Source organism: Salmo salar, chromosome ssa05 (assembly GCF_905237065.1).
Source record: "Salmo salar chromosome ssa05, Ssal_v3.1, whole genome shotgun sequence".
Lineage (NCBI taxonomy): Eukaryota > Metazoa > Chordata > Actinopteri > Salmoniformes > Salmonidae > Salmo > Salmo salar.
Window position 1 is genome coordinate 78,907,655 of NC_059446.1, and position 25,036 is coordinate 78,932,690.

General features: G+C 45.1%; 1 protein-coding gene across 3 annotated transcripts in view; it reads right to left on the reverse strand.

The window, feature by feature from the left end:
- The window catches only part of LOC106594804 (polypeptide N-acetylgalactosaminyltransferase 1), a 130,307-nt gene that overhangs the window by 83,704 nt on the left and 21,567 nt on the right, over nt 1-25,036 (reverse strand). Inside the window, exon 2 of one of the 3 annotated variants that reach the window (XM_045719032.1) lies at nt 8,915-9,085. The exons of the other annotated variants lie outside the window; for them this stretch is intronic. The gene's annotated coding sequence lies outside the window, so the exon portion shown is untranslated. The remainder of the gene's footprint in view (nt 1-8,914; nt 9,086-25,036) is intronic. 3 annotated transcript variants of the gene reach the window in all.

Here is a 25,036-nt window from a genome sequence, read left to right on the forward strand (position 1 = left end):
CCTATCTCTCATCTCTCCATCTCTCTAATTCTCCATCCCTATCTCTCATCTCTCCATCTCTCTAATTCTCCATCCCTATCTCTCATCTCTCCATCTCTCTAATTCTCCATCCCTATCTCTCATCTCTCAATCTCTCTAATTCTCCATCCCTATCTCTCATCTCTCCATCTCTCTAATTCTCCATCCCTATCTCTCATCTCTCCATCTCTCTAATTCTCCATCACTATCTCTCATCTCTCCATCTCTCTAATTCTCCCTCCCTATCTCTCATCTCTCCATCTCTCTAATTCTCCATCCCTATCTCTCAATCTCTCTAATTCTCCATCCCTATCTCTCATCTCTCCATCTCTCTAATTCTCCATCCCTATCTCTCATCTCTCCATCTCTATCTCTCATCTCTCCATCTCTCTAATTCTCCATCCCTATCTCTCATCTCTCCATCTCTCTAATTCTCCCTCCCTATCTCTCATCTCTCCATCTCTCTAATTCTCCCTCCCTATCTCTCATCTCTCCATCTCTCTAATTCTCCATCCCTATCTCTCATCTCTCCATCTCTCTAATTCTCCCTCCCTATCTCTCATCTCTCCATCTCTCTAATTCTCCATCCCTATCTCTCATCTCTCCATCTCTCTAATTCTCCATCCCTATCTCTCATCTCTCCATCTCTCTAATTCTCCATCCCTATCTCTCATCTCTCCATCTCTCTAATTCTCCATCCCTATCTCTCATCTCTCCATCTCTCTAATTCTCCATCCCTATCTCTCATCTCTCCATCTCTCTAATTCTCCCTCATCTCTCCATCTCTCTAATTCTCCCTCCCCATCTCTCATCTCTCCATCTCTCTAATTCTCCCTCATCTCTCCATCTCTCTAATTCTCCCTCCCCATCTCTCATCTATCCATCTCTCTAATTCTCCCTCATCTCTCCATCTCTCTAATTCTCCCTCCCTATCTCTCATCTCTCCATCTCTCTTTCTCCCCATCTTCTCAAGCCAGTGGCTCACTGAATCTCCTGCCAGTTTGCATTCTCTCGCCCAGTGAGTGTGTATATATGTGTGTGTCTGTTTGTGTGTGTGTGTGGTTTTGTGTTTGAGTGAGGTCAGGTGTGTTAGGTGTTAATAACAGTGCAGCAGATAGCAGTCACAAGACTCCTCTCCAAAGCAGACAGCCATATTGGGAGTGTCACGTCCTGACCAGTAAAGGGGTCATTTGTAATTGTAGTATGGTCAGGGCGTTTGTTTTGTGTGTTTTGGGGTTTTTTGGTTTAGGGGATTTTGGTTCTAGTTTTCTATTTCTATGTTTCTTTTTCCATGTTTGGCCGAGTATGGTTTCCAATCAGAGGCAGGTGTTTTTCGTTGTCTCTGATTGGAAGCCATACTTAGGCAGCCTGTTTTTTCCTTTGGGTTGGTGGGTGGTTGTTTTCTGTATAGTCTGTGTACCTTGCAGAACTGTTGATTGTCAGTTTGTTGTTTTGTTTAAGTGTTCACTTTATTAATATTAAAAGAAGATGAGCACTATACCCGCTGCGTTTTGGTCACCTTTCATCGACGCCTGTGACAGGGAGGTCTACCAACAACACATTCCACAGAGAGTAGAGAGCTCTAACAGAGAGTAGAGAGCCCTAACAGAGAGTAGAGAGCCCCAACAGAGAGTAGAGAGATCTAACAGAGAGTAGAGAGATCTAACAGAGAGTAGAGAGATCTAACAGAGAGTAGAGAGCCCTAACAGAGAGTAGAGAGATCTAACAGAGAGTAGAGAGATCTAACAGAGAGTAGAGAGATCTAACAGAGAGTAGAGAGCCCTAACAGAGAGTAGAGAGCCCTAACAGAGAGTAGAGAGATCTAACAGAGAGTAGAGAGATCTAACAGAGAGTAGAGAGCCCTAACAGAGAGTAGAGAGCCCTAACAGAGAGTAGAGAGATCTAACAGAGAGTAGAGAGATCTAACAGAGAGTAGAGAGATCTAACAGAGAGTAGAGAGATCTAACAGAGAGTAGAGAGATCTAACAGAGAGTAGAGAGCCCTAACAGAGAGTAGAGAGCCCTAACAGAGAGTAGAGAGCCCTAACAGAGAGTAGAGAGATCTAACAGAGAGTAGAGAGCCCTAACAGAGAGTAGAGAGCCCTAACAGAGAGAAGAGAGAGCTAACAGAGAGTAGAGATCTAACAGAGAGTAGAGAGCCCTAACAGAGAGTAGAGAGATCTAACAGAGAGTAGAGAGATCTAACAGAGAGTAGAGAGCCCTAACAGAGAGTAGAGAGCCCTAACAGAGAGTAGAGAGATCTAACAGAGAGTAGAGAGATCTAACAGAGAGTAGAGAGAGCTAACAGAGAGTAGAGAGCCCTAACAGAGAGTAGAGAGATCTAACACAGAGTAGAGAGATCTAACAGAGTAAGAGAAGTAGAGAGCCCTAACAGAGAGTAGAGAGCCCTAACAGAGAGTAGAGAGATCTAACAGAGAGTAGAGAGATCTAACAGAGAGTAGAGAGATCTAACAGAGAGTAGAGAGTAGAGAGCCCTAACAGAGAGTAGAGAGCCCTAACAGAGAGTAGAGAGATCTAACAGAGAGTAGAGAGCCCTAACAGAGAGTAGAGAGATCTAACAGAGAGTAGAGAGCCCTAACAGAGAGTAGAGAGCCCTAACAGAGAGTAGAGAGATCTAACAGAGAGTAGAGAGCCCTAACAGAGAGTAGAGAGCCCTAACAGAGAGTAGAGAGCCCTAACAGAGAGTAGAGAGATCTAACACAGAGTAGAGAGATCTAACAGAGTAGAGAGCCCTAACAGAGAGTAGAGAGCCCTAACAGAGAGTAGAGAGCCCTAACAGAGAGTAGAGAGATCTAACAGAGAGTAGAGAGATCTAACAGAGAGTAGAGAGATCTAACAGAGAGTAGAGAGCCCTAACAGAGAGTAGAGAGCCCTAACAGAGAGTAGAGAGATCTAACAGAGAGTAGAGAGCCCTAACAGAGAGTAGAGAGCCCTAACAGAGAGTAGAGAGCTCTAACAGAGAGTAGAGAGCCCTAACAGAGAGTAGAGAGATCTAACAGAGAGTAGAGAGCCCTAACAGAGAGTAGAGAGCCCTAACAGAGAGTAGAGAGATCTAACAGAGAGTAGAGAGCCCTAACAGAGAGTAGAGAGATCTAACAGAGAGTAGAGAGATCTAACAGAGAGTAGAGAGATCTAACAGAGAGTAGAGAGCCCTAACAGAGAGTAGAGAGCCCTAACAGAGAGTAGAGAGATCTAACAGAGAGTAGAGAGCCCTAACAGAGAGTAGAGAGCCCTAACAGAGAGTAGAGAGATCTAACAGAGTAGAGAGATCTAACAGAGAGTAGAGAACCCTAACAGAGAGTAGAGATCTAACAGAGAGTAGAGAGCCCTAACAGAGAGTAGAGAGCCCTAACAGAGAGTAGAGAGCCCTAACAGAGAGTAGAGAGATCTAACAGAGAGTAGAGAGCCCTAACAGAGAGTAGAGAGATCTAACAGAGAGTAGAGAGCCCTAACAGAGAGTAGAGAGATCTAACAGAGAGTAGAGAGCCCTAACAGAGAGTAGAGAGAGCTAACAGAGAGTAGAGAGCCCTAACAGAGAGTAGAGAGAGCTAACAGAGAGTAGAGAGCCCTAACAGAGAGTAGAGAGCCCTAACAGAGAGTAGAGATCTAACAGAGAGTAGAGAGCCCTAACAGAGAGTAGAGAGATCTAACAGAGAGTAGAGAGATCTAACAGAGAGTAGAGAGATCTAACAGAGAGTAGAGAGCCCTAACAGAGAGTAGAGAGATCTAACAGAGAGTAGAGAGATCTAACAGAGAGTAGAGAGATCTAACAGAGAGTAGAGAGCCCTAACAGAGAGTAGAGAGATCTAACAGAGAGTAGAGAGATCTAACAGAGAGTAGAGAGATCTAACAGAGAGTAGAGAGATCTAACAGAGAGTAGAGAGATCTAACAGAGAGTAGAGAGAGCTAACAGAGAGTAGAGAGCCCTAACAGAGAGTAGAGAGCCATAACAGAGAGTAGAGAGATCTAACAGAGAGTAGAGAGATCTAACAGAGAGTAGAGAGATCTAACAGAGAGTAGAGAGAGCTAACAGAGAGTAGAGAGCCCTAACAGAGAGTAGAGATCTAACAGAGAGTAGAGAGCCCTAACAGAGAGTAGAGAGATCTAACAGAGAGTAGAGAGATCTAACAGAGAGTAGAGAGATCTAACAGAGAGTAGAGAGATCTAACAGAGAGTAGAGAGATCTAACAGAGAGTAGAGTGCCCTAACAGAGAGTAGAGAGATCTAACAGAGAGTAGAGAGTAGAGAGCCCTAACAGAGAGTAGAGAGATCTAACAGAGAGTAGAGATCTAACAGAGAGTAGAGAGATCTAACAGAGAGTAGAGAGCCCTAACAGAGAGTAGAGAGATCTAACAGAGAGTAGAGAGTAGAGAGCCCTAACAGAGAGTAGAGAGATCTAACAGAGAGTAGAGATCTAACAGAGAGTAGAGAGATCTAACAGAGAGTAGAGAGCCCTAACAGAGAGTAGAGAGCCATAACAGAGAGTAGAGAGTCTAACAGAGAGTAGAGAGATCTAACAGAGAGTAGAGTGCCCTAACAGAGAGTAGAGAGATCTAACAGAGAGTAGAGAGCCCTAACAGAGAGTAGAGAGCCCTAACAGAGAGTAGAGAGATCTAACAGAGAGTAGAGAGATCTAACAGAGAGTAGAGAGATCTAACAGAGAGTAGAGAGATCTAACAGAGAGTAGAGAGATCTAACAGAGAGTAGAGAGATCTAACAGAGAGTAGAGAGACCTAACAGAGAGTAGAGAGCCCTAACAGAGAGTAGAGAGCCCTAACAGAGAGTAGAGAGACCTAACAGAGAGTAGAGAGATCTAACAGAGAGTAGAGAGATCTAACAGAGAGTAGAGAGATCTAACAGAGAGTAGAGAGATCTAACAGAGAGTAGAGAGATCTAACAGAGAGTAGAGAGATCTAACAGAGAGTAGAGAGCCCTAACAGAGAGTAGAGAGATCTAACAGAGAGTAGAGAGACCTAACAGAGAGTAGAGAGATCTAACAGAGAGTACAGAGCCCTAACAGAGAGTAGAGAGATCTAACAGAGAGTAGAGAGCCCTAACAGAGAGTAGAGAGAGCTAACAGAGAGTAGAGAGATCTAACAGAGAGTAGAGAGATCTAACAGAGAGTAGAGAGATCTAACAGAGAGTAGAGAGCCCTAACAGAGAGTAGAGAGCCATAACAGAGAGTAGAGAGATCTAACAGAGAGTAGAGAGATCTAACAGAGAGTAGAGAGCCCTAACAGAGAGTAGAGAGCCCTAACAGAGAGTAGAGAGCCCTAACAGAGAGTAGAGAGATCTAACAGAGAGTAGAGAGATCTAACAGAGAGTAGAGAGCCCTAACAGAGAGTAGAGAGCCATAACAGAGAGTAGAGAGATCTAACAGAGAGTAGAGAGATCTAACAGAGAGTAGAGAGCCCTAACAGAGAGTAGAGAGATCTAACAGAGAGTAGAGAGATCTAACAGAGAGTAGAGAGATCTAACAGAGAGTAGAGAGATCTAACAGAGAGTAGAGAGCCCTAACAGAGAGTAGAGAGATCTAACAGAGAGTAGAGAGATCTAACAGAGAGTAGAGAGATCTAACAGAGAGTAGAGAGCCCTAACAGAGAGTAGAGAGATCTAACAGAGAGTAGAGAGATCTAACAGAGAGTAGAGAGCCCTAACAGAGAGTAGAGAGACCTAACAGAGAGTAGAGAGCCCTAACAGAGAGTAGAGAGATCTAACAGAGAGTAGAGAGATCTAACAGAGAGTAGAGAGCCCTAACAGAGAGTAGAGAGATCTAACAGAGAGTAGAGATCTAACAGAGAGTAGAGAGCCCTAACAGAGAGTAGAGAGATCTAACAGAGAGTAGAGAGCCCTAACAGAGAGTAGAGAGATCTAACAGAGAGTAGAGAGCCCTAACAGAGAGTAGAGAGATCTAACAGAGAGTAGAGAGCCCTAACAGAGAGTAGAGATCTAACAGAGAGTAGAGAGCCCTAACAGAGAGTAGAGAGCCCTAACAGAGAGTAGAGAGATCTAACAGAGAGTAGAGAGATCTAACAGAGAGTAGAGAGCCCTAACAGAGAGTAGAGAGTAGAGAGCCCTAACAGAGAGTAGAGAGCCCTAACAGAGAGTAGAGAGATCTAACAGAGAGTAGAGAGATCTAACAGAGAGTAGAGAGCCCTAACAGAGAGTAGAGAGCCCTAACAGAGAGTAGAGAGCCCTAACAGAGAGTAGAGAGACCTAACAGAGAGTAGAGAGATCTAACAGAGAGTAGAGAGATCTAACAGAGAGTAGAGAGATCTAACAGAGAGTAGAGAGATCTAACAGAGAGTAGAGAGATCTAACAGAGAGTAGAGAGATCTAACAGAGAGTAGAGAGATCTAACAGCGAGTAGAGAGCCCTAACAGAGAGTAGAGAGCCCTAACAGAGAGTAGAGAGATCTAACAGAGAGTAGAGAGCCCTAACAGAGAGTAGAGAGCCCTAACAGAGAGTAGAGAGCCCTAACAGAGAGTAGAGAGATCTAACAGAGAGTAGAGAGATCTAACAGAGAGTAGAGAGCCCTAACAGAGAGTAGAGAGCCCTAACAGAGAGTAGAGAGATCTAACAGAGAGTAGAGAGTAGAGAGCCCTAACAGAGAGTAGAGAGATCTAACAGAGAGTAGAGAGCCCTAACAGAGAGTAGAGAGCCCTAACAGAGAGTAGAGAGATCTAACAGAGAGTAGAGAGATCTAACAGAGAGTAGAGAGATCTAACAGAGAGTAGAGAGATCTAACAGAGAGTAGAGAGCCCTAACAGAGAGTAGAGAGATCTAACAGAGAGTAGAGAGATCTAACAGAGAGTAGAGAGAGCTAACAGAGAGTAGAGAGATCTAACAGAGAGTAGAGAGATCTAACAGAGAGTAGAGAGATCTAACAGAGAGTAGAGAGATCTAACAGAGAGTAGAGAGATCTAACAGAGAGTAGAGAGCCCTAACAGAGAGTAGAGAGATCTAACAGAGAGTAGAGAGATCTAACAGAGAGTAGAGAGCCCTAACAGAGAGTAGAGAGCCCTAACAGAGAGTAGAGAGATCTAACAGAGAGTAGAGAGATCTAACAGAGAGTAGAGAGATCTAACAGAGAGTAGAGAGCCCTAACAGAGAGTAGAGAGCCCTAACAGAGAGTAGAGAGATCTAACACAGAGTAGAGAGATCTAACAGAGAGTAGAGAGATCTAACAGAGAGTAGAGAGATCTAACAGAGAGTAGAGAGTAGAGAGCCCTAACAGAGAGTAGAGAGCCCTAACAGAGTGTAGAGAGATCTAACAGAGAGTAGAGAGATCTAACAGAGAGTAGAGAGACCTAACAGAGAGTAGAGAGCCCTAACAGAGAGTAGAGAGACCTAACAGAGAGTAGAGAGATCTAACACAGAGTAGAGAGATCTAACAGAGAGTAGAGAGATCTAACAGAGAGTAGAGAGATCTAACAGAGAGTAGAGAGATCTAACAGAGAGTAGAGAGCCCTAACAGAGAGCCTCAAAACATTATATAACACAAGACAGACAGAGACTGTCTGACATATTACACATTCTCTGCTCTCACACACACATGGACAAACGCTTGCACGTGCCACACAGACTGACTTAGCTTTGGGACATAATACTATGTTCTCTCTCACATCTGCATAAACCCAGACCCACGCGCACACAGCGGTAAAGAGCATCAACATGCTACAACAACATACATGTTATGTCACCCAAACACATACGCATCAAATGTCACCCAAACGCATCAAATGTCACCCAAACACATCAAATGTCACCCAAACGCATCAAATGTCACCCAAACACATCAAATGTCACCCATACGATCAGATGTCACCCAAACACATAAAATGTCACCCAAACGCATCAAATGTCACCCAAACGCATCAAATGTCACCCATACGCATCAAATGTCACACATACGCATCAAATGTCACACATACGCATCAAATGTCACACATACGCATCAAATGTCACCCATACGCATCAAATGTCACCCAAACGCATCAAATGTCACCCATACGCATCAAATGTCACCCAAACGCATCAAATGTCACCCAAACGCATCAAATGTCACCCATACGCATCAAATGTCACACATACGCATCAAATGTCACCCAAACACATCAAATGTCACCCATACGCATCAAATGTCACCCATACGCATCAAATGTCACCCATACGCATCAAATGTCACCCAAACGCATCAAATGTCACCCAAATGCATCAAATGTCACCCAAACGCATCAAATGTCACCCATACGCATCAAATGTCACCCATACGCATCAAATGTCACCCATACGCATCAAATGTCACCCAAACGCATCAAATGTCACACATACGCATCAAATGTCACCCAAACGCATCAAATGTCACCCAAACGCATCAAATGTCACTCATACGCATCAAATGTCACCCAAGCACATCAAATGTCACCCAAACGCATCAAATGTCACCCAAACGCATCAAATGTCACCCAAACACATCAAATGTCACCCAAACACATCAAATGTCAACCAAACACATCAAATGTCAACCAAACACATCAAATGTCACCCTTCTCCTCTCTTTCCTCTCCTCCCTTCTTCTCTCCTCCCTTCTTCTCTCCTCTCCTCTCCTCCCTTCTTCTCTCCTCTCCTCCACCTAGCCCCTGCAGCACTACAGAATCCAGTCTTAGCCAACACCCTCCTTTCCTTTCTCCTCTGCATTCTCTCCTCCTCCTCTCCCACACTGCCCTGTTTCCATTCTGTCTGTATAAATATCATTCCTGAGGAAGGAGAGAGACAGAGGGGCACACTCGGGGTGTAGGAGTATTTAAAGTGTTAGGATTTCAGGAGCGTAGGAGTGTAGAGGACAGTCCTCTCTCCACACACTCGTATGGTACCTTAACACAGATAATAAACAGCTCCACTGTTCTGGAACCAAACATGGTAGAGGAGTTCCATTTCAGCACAGTCAGGCCATTCTGAGCATGAACCCCCTTCATCTCTCTCTTTCTCTGTCCACAGCCCAGCAACCACTCTTCACAGAACCACCATGGCAACCACACTAGTAGCTGAGAGAGAGAGAGAGAGAGAGAGAGAGAGAGAGAGAGAGAGAGTGACAGAGAGAGAGAGAGAGAGAGAGAGAGAGAGAGAGAGAGAGAGAGAGAGAGAGAGAGAGAGAGAGAGAGAGAGAGAGAGAGAGAGAGAGAGAGAGAGAGAGACAGAGAGAGAGAGAGAGAGAGAGAGAGAGAGAAGAGAGAGAGAGAGAGAGACAGAGAGAGAGAGAGAGAGAGAGAGAGAGAGAGAGAGAGAGAGAGAGAGAGAGAGAGAGAGAGAGAGAGAGAGAGAGACAGAGAGAGAGAGGGATAAGAAAGAGAGAGGGTGGTAGAAGAGGAGATGTATAGTCTGAAAGGAGTTGGCTGTGTAACTGTTGTAGCAACAGCTGTCTGGCCATCAGCAAGCAGGCAGTATGTCTGTTGTGTGTGTGTGTGTGTGTGTGTGTGTGTGTGTGTGTGTGTGTGTGTGTGTGTGTGTGTGTGTGTGTGTGTGTGTGTGTGTGTGTGTGTGTGTGTGTGTGTGTGTGTGTTGTGGAGGCGTGTGTGTGTGTTCGAGTATGAGCTTGTGTGCCAGCCCAGCTGTCTGTTCACAGTCCACGTGTGTGTGTGTGTGTGTGTGTGTGTGTGTGTGTGTGTGTGTGTGTGTGTGTTGAAGTGTGTGTCATAGGCTAGCGTATGCCGAAACAGAGAGGTCTCCAAGGACGACATCCTCTGCTCTCAACAACAATGACAATGCCAACACACACACCAGGGTTTCCGTTAGGAAAATGTGGCTCCGGACATTTGACCAGCAGCAAATTATTGGTATTTATTTTCAGGCGTAGATCAGCTTTAATATTGCAGATAGAATACCAATAGAATGTGGGTTCTATCAATCTATCAATCCCTCATACATTTTTTTTTACAAACATTTTATTGTATTATTTTCCCATAACTCCACCACCCCTCCCCTAATTTGAGTAAATGAATGGACAACAATACTTAGGCTTCTACTTCCAGCTTATACCTACTATCTACATTAAGCACATGGTACATTTTACACTAGTTATCGATTTATTTTAGTCCCACCCTTCAGCTACCCTCAACCCTTCCCATCAACAACACCCACCCGTAGCACGCGCTCCAGCAGGTATATCTCACTGGTCACCATAACACCACCCACCCGCAGCACGCGCTCCAGCAGGTATATCTCACTGGTCACCATAACAACACCCACCCGTAGCACGCGCTCCAGCAGGTATATCTCACTGGTCACCATAACACCACCCACCCGTAGCACGCGCTCCAGCAGGTATATCTCACTGGTCACCATAACAACACCCACCCGTAGCACGCGCTCCAGCAGGTATATCTCACTGGTCACCATAACACCACCCACCCGCAGCACGCGCTCCAGCAGGTATATCTCACTGGTCACCATAACAACACCCACCCGTAGCACGTGCTCCAGCAGGTATATCTCACTGGTCACCATAACACCACCCACCCGTAGCACGCGCTCCAGCAGGTATATCTCACTGGTCACCATAACAACACCCACCCGTAGCACGCGCTCCAGCAGGTATATCTCACTGGTCACCATAACAACACCCACCCGCAGCACGCGCTCCAGCAGGTATATCTCACTGGTCACCATAACACCACCCACCCGTAGCACGTGCTCCAGCAGGTATATATCACTGGTCACCATAGCAACACCCACCCGCAGCACACGCTCCAGCAGGTATATCTCACTGGTCACCATAACACCACCCACCCGCAGCACGCGCTCCAGCAGGTATATCTCACTGGTCACCATAACACCACCCACCCGTAGCACGCGCTCCAGCAGGTATATCTCACTGGTCACCATAACACCACCCACCCGCAGCACGCGCTCCAGCAGGTATATATCACTGGTCACCATAACACCACCCACCCGTAGCACGCGCTCCAGCAGGTATATCTCACTGGTCACCATAACACCACCCACCCGCAGCACGCACTCCAGCAGGTATATCTCACTGGTCACCATAACACCACCCACCCGTAGCACGCGCTCCAGCAGGTATATCTCACTGGTCACCATAACACCACCCACCCGTAGCACGCGCTCCAGCAGGTATATCTCACTGGTCACCATAACACCACCCACCCGTAGCACGTGTTCCAGCAGGTATATCTCACTGGTCATCCCCAAAGCCAACACCTCCTTTGGCCGCCGTTCCTTCCAGTTCTCTGCTGCCAGTGACTGGAACGAATTGCAAAAATCACTGAAGCTGGAGACTTATATTTCCCTCCCTAACTTTAAACATCAGCTATCTGAGCAGCTAACTGATCGCTGCAGCTGTACATAGTCCATCTGTAAATAGCCCACCCTATCTACCTACCTCATCCCCATATTGTTTCTATTTACTTTTCTGCTCTTTTGCACACCAGTATCTCTACTTGCACATCATCATCTGCTCATCTATCACTCCAGTGTTAATCTGCTAAATTGTAATTACTTTGCTACTATGGCCTATTTATTGCCTTACCTCCTCACGCTATTTGCACACACTGTATATAGACTTTTTTTCTATTGTGTTATTGACTGTACATTTGTTTATTCCATGTGTAACTCTGTGTTGTTGTTTGTGTTGCACTGCTTTGCTTTATCTTGGCCAGGTCGCAGTTGTAAATGAGAACATGTTCTCAACTGGCCTACCTGGTTAAATAAAGGTGAAATTAAAAAAATATATCTCTGAAAACCATCCAGTTTGGATTCTACTTGCCAAATAGTTTTCAACAGCGCTGTGATGTTTCACAAAAGTTCTGATTCTTTCTATTCTCATAGATTGTACAGATTGTAAATTAAAGATGAACATTTTTACTAAGAGTATTATTATACTATTGATTGAATGGCTATGGCTTTCAGATCAGCCAGTAGTGCTATCTGCAGAATTATCTCCAGTTAATGTTGTGATTTCTCAGCCATTCCTGAACCTGCGACCAAACACCAAGCTACACATATATGAACAGTACCAAAACAAATGATGTAATGATTCTGTCTCTTCACAGCCACATCTGGACAACTGGGATGGTCGTATCCTCCACATAACATTCTACTGGTTGTACCCTCCACATAACATTCTACTGGTTGTATCCTCCACATAACATTCTACTGGTGTCATCCTCCACATAACATTCTATTGGTTGTATCCTCCACATAACATTCTACTGGTCGTATCCTCCACATAACATTCTATTGGTTGTATCCTCCACATAACATTCTACTGGTTGTATCCTCCACATAACATTCTACTGGTTGTATCCTCCACATAACATTCTACTGGTGTCATCCTCCACATAACATTCTACTGGTCGTATCCTCCACATAACATTCTACTGGTCGTATCCTCCACATAACATTCTACTGGTCGTATCCTCCACATAACATTCTACTGGTTGTATCCTCCACATAACATTCTACTGGTTGTATCCTCCACATAACATTCTACTGGTTGTATCCTCCACATAACATTCTACTGGTTGTATCCTCCACATAACATTCTACTGGTTGTATCCTCCACATAACATTCTACTGGTTGTATCCTCCACATAACATTCTACTGGTTGTATCCTCCACATAACATTCTACTGGTTGTATCCTCCACATAACATTCTACTGGTTGTATCCTCCACATAACATTCTACTGGTTGTATCCTCCACATAACATTCTACTGGTTGTATCCTCCACATAACATTCTACTGGTTGTATCCTCCACATAACATTCTACTGGTTGTATCCTCCACATAACATTCTACTGGTTGTATCCTCCACATAACATTCTACTGGTTGTATCCTCCACATAACATTCTACTGGTTGTATCCTCCACATAACATTCTACTGGTTGTACCCTCCACATAACATTCTACTGGTTGTATCCTCCACATAACATTCTACTGGTTGTATCCTCCACATAACATTCTACTGGTTGTATCCTCCACATAACATTCTACTGGTTGTACCCTCCACATAACATTCTACTGGTTGTATCCTCCACATAACATTCTACTGGTTGTATCCTCCACATAACATTCTACTGGTTGTATCCTCCACATAACATTCTATTGGTTGTATCCTCCACATAACATTCTATTGGTTGTATCCTCCACATAACATTCTACTGGTTGTATCCTCCACATAACATTCTATTGGTTGTATCCTCCACATAACATTCTACTGGTTGTATCCTCCACATAACATTCTACTGGTTGTATCCTCCACATAACATTCTACTGGTTGTATCCTCCACATAACATTCTACTGGTTGTATCCTCCACATAACATTCTATTGGTTGTATCCTCCACATAACATTCTATTGGTTGTATCCTCCACATAACATTCTACTGGTTGTATCCTCCACATAACATTCTATTGGTTGTATCCTCCACATAACATTCTACTGGTTGTATCCTCCACATAACATTCTACTGGTTGTATCCTCCACATAACATTCTACTGGTTGTATCCTCCACATAACATTCTACTGGTTGTATCCTCCACATAACATTCTACTGGTTGTATCCTCCACATAACATTCTATTGGTTGTATCCTCCACATAACATTCTACTGGTTGTATCCTCCACATAACATTCTACTGGTTGTATCCTCCACATAACATTCTACTGGTTGTACCCTCCACATAACATTCTACTGGTTGTATCCTCCACATAACATTCTACTGGTTGTATCCTCCACATAACATTCTACTGGTTGTATCCTCCACATAATATTCTACTGGTTGTATCCTCCACATAACATTCTACTGGTTGTATCCTCCACAAAACATTCTACTGGTTGTATCCTCCACATAACATTCTACTGGTTGTATCCTCCACATAACATTCTACTGGTTGTATCCTCCACATAACATTCTACTGGTTGTATCCTCCACATAACATTCTACTGGTTGTATCCTCCACATAACATTCTACTGGTTGTATCCTCCACATAACATTCTACTGGTTGTATCCTCCACATAACATTCTACTGGTGTCATCCTCCACATAACATTCTACTGGTTGTATCCTCCACATAACATTCTACTGGTTGTATCCTCCACATAACATTCTACTGGTTGTATCCTCCACATAACATTCTACTGGTTGAATCCTCCACATAACATTCTACTGGTTGTATCCTCCACATAACATTCTACTGGTGTCATCCTCCACATAACATTCTACTGGTTGTATCCTCCACATAACATTCTACTGGTTGTATCCTCCACATAATATTCTACTGGTTGTACCCTCCACATAACATTCTACTGGTTGTACCCTCCACATAACATTCTACTGGTTGTATCCTCCACATAACATTCTACTGGTGTCATCCTCCACATAACATTCTACTGGTTGTATCCTCCACATAACATTCTACTGGTTGTATCCTCCACATAACATTCTACTGGTTGTATTCTCCACATAACATTCTACTGGTTGTACCCTCCACATAACATTATATTGGTTGTATCCTTCTCATAACATTCTACTGGTTGTATCCTCCACATAACATTCTACTGGTTGTACCCTCCACATAACATTCTACTGGTTGTATTCTCCACATAACATTCTATTGGTTGTACCCTCCACATAACATTCTACTGGTTGTATTCTCCACATAACATTCTATTGGTTGTATCCTCCACATAACATTCTATTGGTTGTATCCTCCACATAACATTCTACTGGTTGTATCCTCCACATAACATTCTACTGGTTGTATCCTCCACATAACATTCTACTGGTTGTATCCTCCACATAACATTCTACTGGTTGTATCCTCCACATAACATTCTACTGGTTGTATCCTCCACATAACATTCTATTGGTTGTATCCTCCACATAACATTCTATTGGTTGTATCCTCCACATAACATTCTACTGGTTGTATCCTCCACATAACATTCTACTGGTTGTATCCTCCACATAACATTCTACTGGTTGTATCCTCCACATAACATTCTACTGGTTGTATCCTCCACATAACATTCTATTGGTTGTATCCTCCACATAACATTCTACTGGTTGTATCCTCCACATAACATTCTACTGGTTGTATCCTCCACATAACATTCTACTGGTTGTATCCTCCACATAACATTCTACTGGTTGTATCCTCCACATAACATTCTACTGGTTGTATCCTCCACATAACATGCTATTGGTTGTATCCTCCACATAACATTCTACTGGTTGTATCCTCCACATAACATTCTACTGGTTGTATCCTCCACATAACATTCTATTGGTTGTATCCTCCACATAACATTCTACTGGTTGTATCCTCCACATAACATTATACTGGTTGTATCCTCCACATAACATTCTATTGGTTGTATCCTCCACATAACATTCTATTGGTTGTATGGTCAACATAACATTCTACTGGTTGTATCCTCCACATAACATTCTACTGGTTGTATCCTCCACATAACATTCTATTGGTTGTATCCTCCACATAACATTCTATTGGTTGTATGGTCAACATAACATTCTATTGGTTGTATCCTCCACATAACATTCTACTGGTTGTATCCTCCACATAACATTCTACTGGTTGTATCCTCCACATAACATTCTATTGGTTGTATCCTCCACATAACATTCTACTGGTTGTATCCTCCACATAACATTATACTGGTTGTATCCTCCACATAACATTCTATTGGTTGTATCCTCCACATAACATTCTATTGGTTGTATGGTCAACATAACATTCTACTGGTTGTATCCTCCACATAACATTCTACTGGTTGTATCCTCCACATAACATTCTATTGGTTGTATCCTCCACATAACATTCTATTGGTTGTATGGTCAACATAACATTCTACTGGTTGTATCCTCCACATAACATTATACTGGTTGTATCCTCCACATAACATTCTATTGGTTGTATCCTCCACATAACATTCTATTGGTTGTATCCTCCACATAACATTCTATTGGTTGTATCCTCCACATAACATTCTATTGGTTGTATCCTCCACATAACATTCTATTGGTTGTATCCTCCACATAACATTCTATTGGTTGTATCCTCCACATAACATTCTACTGGTCGTATCCTCCACATAACATTCTACTGGTTGTATCCTCCACATAACATTCTACTGGTTGTATCCTCCACATAACATTCTATTGGTTGTATCCTCCACATAACATTCTATTGGTTGTATCCTCCACATAACATTCTATTGGTTGTATGGTCAACATAACATTCTATTGGTTGTATGGTCAACATAACATTCTACTGGTTGCAAGAATTTGGTATAATCATTTCAATTGAAAAGCTCTAAGCTTTGAATTCAGCGTTGTTTTGTATATCAGTTCATAAACCACGTGCCAAGGAATCGTCACATCGAAAAACTATTTTGCAACCTGTATGGGGGCAGCATTTACATTTTCCGGACATTTAAGTAATTTAACCTGATGAGGGCGTACACCCACAGTGCTCAGGATGAAAGAAATCACATTTACATTATGGTAATTCATCTTAACAGAACATGCAACTTCAGGATGTAACGGCGTCTGTCCTTCCTATCAAATTCTGATGCTACTTTGAAGATGTTAGAATAACTGTCCACATTTACTTTTCCTCTGTCAACAAGACCATTACAGATTATCACTAGCCTGTCAATCTACAAACACCCATCTTAGAAAAGTTGACCTATTCTATTGGTCAGCTTGTCGTTCTGTGCAAAAAATAAATTGCCTATTCCAAACAGACTCTGGGACAGTTGTGGGACGATAGATCCCAAATTCATTCAACCAGTAGGCCTAGGCTACATAAACAAAACTTTAAAAAGCAATGAAGCTGATGCAACACATCAGAACGTTTAGCGTATAATGTTTATAAACTATTATTTCTACACATCATAAGCGCAGCAATGCGTACAAGGCAGTAGGTTACGTGCGAATGTTCGTTCAATAATGGAATTAGCGGGAAAACACAGGGCAGCGCATATACGAGCGGTTTGATGTGACAGAGATGAAAATATCTGGCACATCAAATGTAGAAAGACAGGAGCTCTAAAGATGCAACAACTACATGGGTGCTAATATGACTAGGCTTGAAGTTTGGCTACTGGACAATGAAAGAAAGTTGATTTGAAAACCAATAAATAGAAATAGGCTACTGGTTTCAAGGGCATGTGAAATATTTTTTGGGCTAGGCTACTTTGAAGCAAGCCTCATAATATGATGTAAAACATTCAGGTTTCAAACAATTAAGTAGGCTATATGTTTTGAAAATGCATACTGCCTCCAGCTCATTGCAAAGTAGTGTGTGACGTGCTGAAGCCTGGCTACCGTTGTCTATGGACTTGAATAGCGAATGGGAAGCACGCTTCAGTTACCAGTAAAAAAATAAATAAATAGTAGCTCTTTTTAATTGTGGCCATAAAAACTGTTTTTAACACGCGATTGCATTTCAAATTGTTGTGCAATGATTGAGCTTATAAAATAATGTTTCACTCCAGCAGCAACGAAGGAGCTGTTTGAGGAGCTGTTTGAGGAGCTGTTTGAGGAGCTGTTTGAGGAGCTGTTTGAGGAGCTGTTTGAGGAGTTGTTTGAGGAGCTGTTTGAGGAGCTGTTTGAGGAGCTGTTTGAGGAGCTGTTTGAGGAGTTGTTTGAGGAGTTGTTTGAGGAGCTGTTTGAGGAGCTGTTTGAGGAGTTGTTTGAGGAGCTGTTTGAGGAGCTGTTTGAGGAGCTGTTTGAGGAGCTGCTTGAGGAGCTGTTTGAGGAGCTGCTTGAGGAGCTGTTTGAGGAATTGTTTGAGGAGTTGTTTGAGGAGCTGTTTGAGGAGCTGTTTGAGGAAATGTTTGAGGAGCTGTTTGAGGAGTTGTTTGAGGAGCTGTTTGAGGTGCTGTTTGAGGAGCTGCTTGAGGAGCTGTTTGAGGAGCTGTTTGAGGAGCTGCTTGAGGAGCTGCTTGAGGAATTGTTTGAGGAGCTGCTTGAGGAGCTGCTTGAGGAGCTGTTTGAGGAGCTGTTTGAGGAATTGTTTGAGGAGCTGTTTGAGGAGTTGTTTGAGGAGCTGTTTGAGGAGCTGTAGCAGCAGCTCTGTATCTGTATGAGGTGCGCGTGTTATAAATAAGATAGGTTCATGACTAAATACATTACAAAGGAACGTCTTGATTAGTGTTATGTTAGCTAGCTACAAAGTTGCTTTTGTATCATGACAAGGTGTAGTACTGAAACTATCGAGGTTACCTAGCCAGCTACACGTTCAAAGTCAACAACGCAGCCACTGCTAGCTAGCCTACTCCACCAGCCAGCAGTACTGTATCATTTTAATCATTTTAGTCAATAAGATTTTTGCAACGTAACGCTTAACTTTCTGAACATTCGAGACGTGTAGTCCACTTGTCATTCCAATCTCCTTTGCATTAGCGTAGCCTCTTCTGTAGCTTGTCAACTATGTGTCTGTCTATCCCTGTTCTCTCCCCTCTGCACAGGCCATACAGACGCTTCACACCGCGTGGCTGCTGCCACTCTAACCTGGTGGTCCCAGCGCGCACGACCCACGTGGAGTTCCAGGTCTCCGGCAGCCCTCTGGAACTGCCGGTCTGCGGCCAACAAGGCTGAGTTCATCTCAGCCTATGCTACCCTCCAGTCCCTAGACTTCCTGGCGCTGACGGAAACATGGATTACCACAGATAACACTGCTACTCCTACTGCTCTCTCCTCGTCTGCCCACGTGTTCTCGCATACCCCTAGAGCATCGAGCCAGCGGGGTGGTGGCACTGGAATCCTCATCTCTCCCAAGTGGACATTCTCTCTTTCTCCCCTGACCCATCTGTCTATCTCCTCATTTGAATTCCATGATGTCACAGTTACCAGCCCTTTCAAGTTTAACATCCTTATCATTTATCGCCCTCCAGGTTCCCTTGGAGAGTTCATCAATGAGCTTGACGCCTTGATAAGTTCCTTTCCTGAGGATGGCTCACCTCTCACAGTTCTGGGTGACTTTAACCTCCCCACGTCTACCTTTGACTCATTCCTCTCTGCCTCCTTCTTTCCACTCCTCTCCTCTTTTGACCTCACCCTCTCACCTTCCCCCCCCTACTCACAAGGCAGGCAATACGCTTGACCTCATCTTTACTAGATGCTGTTCCTCCACTAATCTCATTGCAACTCCCCTCCAAGTCTCCGACCACTACCTTGTATCCTTTTCCCTCTCGCTCTCATCCAACACTTCTCACTCTGACCCTACTCGGATGGTATTGCGCCGCCCCAACCTTCGCGCTCTCTCTCCCGCTACTCTCTCCTCTTCCATCCTATCATCTCTTCCCTCTGCTCAAACCTTCTCCAACCTATCTCCTGATTCTGCCTCCTCAACCCTCCTCTCCTCCCTCTCTGCATCCTTTGATTTTCTCTGTCCCCTATCCTCCAGGCCGGCTCGGTCCTCCCCTCCTGCTCCGTGGCTCGACGACTCACTGCGAGCTCACAGAACAGGGCTCCGGGCAGCCGAGCGGAAATGGAGGAAAACTTGCCTCCCTGCGGCCCTGGCATCCTTTCACTCCCTCCTCTACATTTTCCTCTTCTGTCTCTGCTGCTAAAGCCACTTTCTACCACTCTAAATTCCAAGCATCTGCCTCTAACCCTGGGAAGCTCTTTGCTACCTTCTCCTCCCTCCTGAATCCTCCTCCCCCTTCCTCCCTCCCTCTCTGCGGATGACTTCGTCAACCATTTTGAAAAGAAGGTTGACGACATCCGATCCTCGTTTGCTAAGTCAAACGACACCGCTGGTCCTGCTCACACTGCCCTACCCTGTGCTTTGACCTCTTTCTCCCCTCTCTCTCCAGATGAAATCTCGCGTCTTGTGACGGCCGGCCGCCCAACAACCTGCCCACTTGACCCTATCCCCTCCTCTCTTCTCCAGACCATTTCCGGAGACCTTCTCCCCTTCCTCACCTCGCTCATCAACTCATCCTTGACCGCTGGCTACGTCCCTTCCGTCTTCAAGAGAGCGAGAGTTGCACCCCTTCTGAAAAAACCTACACTCGATCCCTCCGATGTCAACAACTACAGACCAGTATCCCTTCTTTCTTTTCTCTCCAAAACTCTTGAACGTGCCGTCCTTGGCCAGCTCTCTTGCTATCTCTCTCAGAATGACCTTCTTGATCCTAATCAGTCAGGTTTCAAGACTGGGCATTCAACTGAGACTGCCCTTCTCTGTGTCACGGAGGCTCTCCGCACTGCTAAAGCTAACTCTCTCTCCTCTGCTCTCATCCTTCTAGACCTATCTGCTGCCTTTGATACTGTGAACCATCAGATCCTCCTCTCCACCCTCTCCGAGCTGGGCATCTCCGGCGCGGCCCACGCTTGGATTGCGTCCTACCTGACAGGTCGCTCCTACCAGGTGGCGTGGCGAGAATCTGTCTCCGCACCACGTGCTCTCACCACTGGTGTCCCCCAGGGCTCTGTTCTAGGCCCTCTCCTATTCTCGCTATACACCAAGTCACTTGGCTCTGTCATATCCTCACATGGTCTCTCCTATCATTGCTATGCAGACGACACACAATTAATCTTCTCCTTTCCCCCTTCTGACAACCAGGTGGCGAATCGCATCTCTGCATGTCTGGCAGACATATCAGTGTGGATGACGGATCACCACCTCAAGCTGAACCTCGGCAAGACGGAGCTGCTCTTCCTCCCGGGGAAAGACTGCCCGTTCCATGATCTCGCCATCACGGTTGACAACTCCATTGTGTCCTCCTCCCAGAGTGCTAAGAGCCTCGGCGTGACCCTGGACCACACCCTGTCGTTCTCCACTAACATCAAGGCGGTGACCCGATCCTGTAGGTTCATGCTCTACAACATTCGCAGAGTACGACCCTGCCTCACACAGGAAGCGGCGCAGGTCCTAATCCAGGCACTTGTCATCTCCCGTCTGGATTACTGCAACTCGCTGTTGGTTGGGCTCCCTGCCTGTGCCATTAAACCCCTACAACTCATCCAGAACGCCGCAGCCCGTCTGGTGTTCAACCTTCCCAAGTTCTCTCATGTCACCCCGCTTCTCCACTCTCTCCACTGGCTTCCAGTTGAAGCTCGCATCCGCTACAAGACCATGGTGCTTGCCTACGGAGTTGTGAGGGGAACGGCACCTCCGTACCTTCAGGCTCTGATCAGGCCCTACACCCAAACAAGGGCACTGTGTTCATCCACCTCTGGCCTGCACGCCTCCCTACCTCTGAGGAAGCACAGTTCCCGCTCAGCCCAGTCAAAACTGTTCGCTGCTCTGGCACCCCAATGGTGGAACAAGCTCCCTCACGACGCCAGGACAGCGGAGTCAATCACCACCTTCCGGAGACACCTGAAACCCCACCTCTTTAAGGAATACCTATCATCTACACACACACCAATCTGGACCTGCCATCAACACACACACACAAACCAATCTGGACCTACCATCCACACACACACACACACACACACACACACACACACACACACTGTGACATCACAGAGAGAGTGAGAGAGAGAGAGCAACAGTAGGTTATATCCTGTAGTGACAGTCCAGATCTCTTGTCCTCTAGCTACAGTAGGTTATATCCTGTAGTCACAGTCCAGATCTCTTGTCCTCTAGCTACAGTAGGTTATATCCTGTAGTCACAGTCCAGATCTCTTGTCCTCTAGCTACAGTAGGTTATATCCTGTAGTCACAGTCCAGATCTCTTGTCCTCTAGCTACAGTAGGTTATATCCTGTAGTCACAGTCCAGATCTCTTGTCCTCTAGCTACAGTAGGTTATATCCTGTAGTCACAGTCCAGATCTCTTGTCCTCTAGCTACAGTAGGTTATATCCTGTAGTCACAGTCCAGATCTCTTGTCCTCTAGCTACAGTAGGTTATATCCTGTAGTCACAGTCCAGATCTCTTGTCCTCTAGCTACAGTAGGTTATATCCTGTAGTCACAGTCCAGATCTCTTGTCCTCTAGCTACAGTAGGTTATATCCTGTAGTCACAGTCCAGATCTCTTGTCCTCAAGCTACAGTAGGTTATATCCTGTAGTCACAGTCCAGATCTCTTGTCCTCTAGCTACAGTAGGTTATATCCTGTAGTCACAGTCCAGATCTCTTGTCCTCTAGCTACAGTAGGTTATATCCTGTAGTCACAGTCCAGATGTATTAATCCCTCTCGCTCTCTCCCCTCCTTCTTCCCTTCAACTCATTCTCCCCCCTTATCTCCTTTCCTCTTATCCCCTCTCCTCCTATCATCTTATTCTCTCCTCTCATCCCCTCTCCCCTTCGTCCCCTCTCTCATCCCCTCTTCTAATTTTTCATTTTGCAGACACTCTTATCCAGAGCGACTTACAGGAGCAATTAGGGTTAGGTGCTTTGAACATTGGTCCCGTGTGGCTCAGTTGGCAGAGCATGGTGTTTGCAACGCCAGGGTTGTGGGTTCGATTCCCATGGGGGACCAGTAAGGGGGAAAAAATAATAATTATGAAATGTATGCATTCACTACTGTAAGTCGCTCTGGATAAGAGCATCTGCTAAAATGAATAAAATGTAATGCTCAAGGGCACATCGACAGATTTTTCCCCTAGTCGTCTCGGGGATTCTCCTCCCCTCTTCTCCTCTCATCCCCTCTCTTCATATCCTCTCTGCTCTCTTTTCCTATTCTCTTCTCCTCTTCCGAACATTTCTCATTTTCTTCATGTTTCTGACGCCAGCATGACATTCCCAACGTTCTCAATCCCAGCTGGGTTGGCATTCCCAGCCAAATTACTCATGCGGGAAAATGTTGAATATTTTTAGTCACATGACCACACTCGCTTCCTCTTCCAGTAAAAACCCAGAAGCCATGGGGCAGGTTGATACACTCTGGGCTGGGTACCACCATCACCCCCTGGGATATGGTTTTACACAAACACACACAGAAACACACAACTGCTTTGTCTGTCTGTCTGTCTGTCTGTCTGTCTGCAACCCCCAGCCCTCCATCCTCTCTCACTACAGATTCTACACCGATAAAGTTGGATTAATACATGAGCCACTCAATAGCCTGTTGGCTGCTGTAAAGTGTAACCACCATCCACTAGGCACAGACCCAGACACACACAGTCACAATCACATGCACAATCACACACACACACCTAACCTGGACCAGCACCAGTAGCAATGCAATATATCAATTAGAACTTCTTCACACAGTGCACAAAGCTTAACACACACACACACACACACACACTCACACACACTCACACGGTATTGTAATTGTAGAAGTGTGACAGGCCAAGTGGTCTGTTCTAACTCCCCCCAACACTAGAGGCCTGTTCTAACTCCTCCCAACACTAGAGATCTGTTCTAACTCCTCCCAACACTAGAGGTCTGTTCTAACTCCTCCCAACACTAGAGGTCTGTTCTAACTCCTCCCAACACTAGAGGTCTGTTCTAACTCCTCCCAACACTAGAGGTCTGTTCTAACTCCTCCCAACACTAGAGGTCTGTTCTAACTCCTCCCAACACTAGAGGTCTGTTCTAACTCCTCCCAACACTAGAGGTCTGTTCTAACTCCTCCCAACACTAGAGGTCTGTTCTAACTCCTCCCAACACTAGAGGTCTGTTCTAACTCCTCCCAACACTAGAGATCTGTTCTAACTCCTCCCAACACTAGAGGTCTGTTCTAACTCCTCCCAACACTAGAGGTCCGTTCTAACTCCTCCCAACACTAGAGGTCTGTTCTAACTCCTCCCAACACTAGAGGTCCGTTCTAACTCCTCCCAACACTAGAGGTCTGTTCTAACTCCTCCCAACACTAGAGATCTGTTCTAACTCCTCCCAACACTAGAGGTCTGTTCTAACTCCTCCCAACACTAGAGGTCTGTTCTAACTCCTCCCAACACTAGAGGTCTGTTCTAACTCCTCCCAACACTAGAGGTCTGTTCTAACTCCTCCCAACACTAGAGGTCCGTTCTAACTCCTCCCAACACTAGAGGTCTGTTCTAACTCCTCCCAACACTAGAGGTCTGTTCTAACTCCTCCCAACACTAGAGGTCTGTTCTAACTCCTCCCAACACTAGAGGTCTGTTCTAACTCCTCCCAACACTAGAGGTCTGTTCTAACTCCTCCCAACACTAGAGGTCTGTTCTAACTCCTCCCAACACTAGAGGTCTGTTCTAACTCCTCCCAACACTAGAGGTCTGTTCTAACTCCTCCCAACACTAGAGGTCTGTTCTAACTCCTCCCAACACTAGAGGTCTGTTCTAACTCCTCCCAACACTAGAGGTCTGTTCTAACTCCTCCCAACACTAGAGGTCTGTTCTAACTCCTCCCAACACTAGAGGTCTGTTCTAACTCCTCCCAACACTAGAGGTCTGTTCTAACTCCTCCCAACACTAGAGGTCTGTTCTAACTCCTCCCAACACTAGAGGTCTGTTCTAACTCCTCCCAACACTAGAGGTCTGTTCTAACTCCTCCCAACACTAGAGGTCTGTTCTAACTCCTCCCAACACTAGAGGTCTGTTCTAACTCCTCCCAACACTAGAGGTCTGTTCTAACTCCTCCCAACACTAGAGGTCTGTTCTAACTCCTCCCAACACTAGAGGTCTGTTCTAACTCCTCCCAACACTAGAGGTCTGTTCTAACTCCTCCCAACACTAGAGGTCTGTTCTAACTCCTCCCAACACTAGAGGTCTGTTCTAACTCCTCCCAACACTAGAGGTCTGTTCTAACTCCTCCCAACACTAGAGGTCTGTTCTAACTCCTCCCAACACTAGAGGTCTGTTCTAACTCCTCCCAACACTAGAGGTCTGTTCTAACTCCTCCCAACACTAGAGGTCTGTTCTAACTCCTCCCAACACTAGAGGTCTGTTCTAACTCCTCCCAACACTAGAGGTCTGTTCTAACTCCTCCCAACACTAGAGGTCTGTTCTAACTCCTCCCAACACTAGAGGTCTGTTCTAACTCCTCCCAACACTAGAGGTCTG